Genomic DNA, 2,533 nt, shown 5'->3' on the forward strand with positions numbered 1-2,533 from the left:
GTGCCCGACATCATTTTGACTCCAGAGTGACCTCTTATTAGTTATTTCAAGCGTCTGGATCAGTAATCTTCATTTTAAAAGTAAATATCCCAATGTCCCACCCAGCTGTGATAGCTTGTTCACTGGAAGTGCTTTTTCAAAAACGTTTTAAAAAGAGGCTTTTTTTGTTTAGTGAGGGAATTTTGCTTTCTTTCTCATCCTTCTCCAATATTATATTTGAAAAATGCTTAAAATGTGATTAACTGATCTCCTTATTTCTTAGGAACACCACTAGTGAGAAGGAAAACTGTACCCTTGGAGAAATTAAATTAAAAAGAATGAAGAAATGAAAGTTTACCCCTGATGTGGATAACTAACCTTTCCCCTACCCAAACCCCAACCTAACCACCACCAATAAAGCACCCATGTGTGCATACACACCCCACACACACACACACACACACACACACACACATATTCACACCCATGATTCCTCTAGGAATGAAATAGAACAAGCATGGCATTTTGCTAGGTGTATGAGTATGCAGTTGTTCATTGGCAGAAGAAGAGGTGTGAACCATCAAGGTCAGTTTGAGCACCCAACTGGAGGTGTATGTTCCATGACTGAGGTTCCAAGGTTATAGGGTTGAGGAGGTAGAATAAGAAGGAGCTCAAATATCTCCATAGTTCCTCTTTTCTACTAAGTGCCTTTGGAAAATCATTGCTATTAAATATAGGTTGTGGCCCCATGAAATCCTCATATAAATAACCTAGAGTTTATTTTTTAACTTTCATTCTCCTTATGACTACTTAATTGTTATCGATTATCAGTTCTCACTGCTCCTCTGGAACAATCCTTCTGTTTCTAAAAAAGAACATTTACTAATAACAAGATCAAAGGGTGCCAGGTTTCAGGTTTCCAGCTGGGTGTTATCACTCACTCATTCCATTTTCTGCTATTTATGTTCTAGCCTTGACCCAGGCTAGTGTAGCAGGACAGGGAGGCATCTCAGCTTTCTCACATCGCGATTGTGAAAGAGGCAGCTAGACTTAGCCCTGAGATTCATTCTGTAGGAATCTAGACAGGCTGCTACTGCTACAGAAGGAACACAGAGCTATGGTTTTCAGAAGAGGATTCCAGACCAGAGGCAGTGATAAGCTTTCTTCTCCCTTAGAGGGAAGGAACATTTTCTGCCACTGTAACCATCAGACCAGCTCAGAGAGGCTTTGCTGCTCAAGGCCAGGTGCCTACTTTCTGATGTGCAGACTCAGGAATCATAGAATTGAATGTCCTCACAGAGGCAGTATCAGGCTAAGAAAGTCTACCCATATGTGTCAGAAGACATCACCTTACCCCAGGGCACAGCCTTATACCTCACAGAAGCGATATAGGCTATATCCTGCAGGGGTATTTTGTGAAGTGTTGAATGAGCTAATCTAGGTAATAAACGTAACATAATAATGGAGCAAAATGGGTCCTGTTTGCCTGCCAAAAAAAAAAGGGGGGGGGAATCAATTCACAGTGTAGCATCACGCTTAAAAGCACACATGGTAGAGGACGCCTGGGTGGCTCAGTGGGTTAAGCCACTGCCTTCGGCCCAGGTCATGATCTCAGGGTCGTGGGATCGAGTCCCATATCGGGCTCTCTGCTCGGCAGGGAGCCTGCTTCCCTCTCTCTCTCTCTGCCTGCCTCTCCGTCTACTTGTAATCTCTCTCTATCAAATAAATAAATAAAATCTTAAAAAAAAAAAAACCACACATGGTAAAACCCGACTGCCTAAAAAACAAATTCTAGCTCTGTGTGACCACAGGCAACTTATTTCAACTCTCTGGTGGCTCAGTTTCTTCACCTATAAAATGGATGGAATAAAAGGTGGTCGAAAGAATTAAGCGAAAATATGCCAAACATTTAGAAGAGCTATGCTTTTCTAAATGAATATTGGCTACTATTATCATTTAATGTGACCCTCCGTGTCCTGGGCAGCATAAGCCCGGTCTACTTTTCCAGCCCTCCTCTCTACCTTTGCACACATCCTGCCCAGCAGCCGTCTTCCTCCGCGGCAGACCTAACAGGATGCATAACGTGTCGAAGACACTTGATAAATACCTGTTGAAAAATAAATAAAGGAAAGAAGGTGGGGAGAAAGGAGGAAGGGTGGGAAGTAGGAAATGTCAGGGAGAGAGGGAGAAAGAAGACTTACGCCATTCCATCTTTCTCCATTTAAATGCCTTGCCCCCTTCATCCAAAGCCATTACAGAATTTTCATTTTCCTCAAGGAGTGTAAAGTGTAATGAACTTCAGTAAGGCACAAAACCACAGCTTTGTTGTTGTTATTGTACCTGGTTTGACGTGCGTCCTCCAAATTACTTCTCTTTCTCTCTGTATTGCCACTATAAAGACTTTTACCCCCATCATAAACTCCCTTTACGCATTTTACAAAATATTTTGATACATTTTGCAACATGGTGAGATGCCACTGAATTAGCTTAATTTCCATCGTCGGCATATATGCATAAATAGAACTGACATCACTCAAAGCATTTTCAAAAGTTT

The sequence above is a fragment of the Mustela erminea genome, chromosome 6 (assembly GCF_009829155.1).
Source record: "Mustela erminea isolate mMusErm1 chromosome 6, mMusErm1.Pri, whole genome shotgun sequence".
Taxonomy (NCBI): Eukaryota; Metazoa; Chordata; class Mammalia; order Carnivora; family Mustelidae; genus Mustela; species Mustela erminea.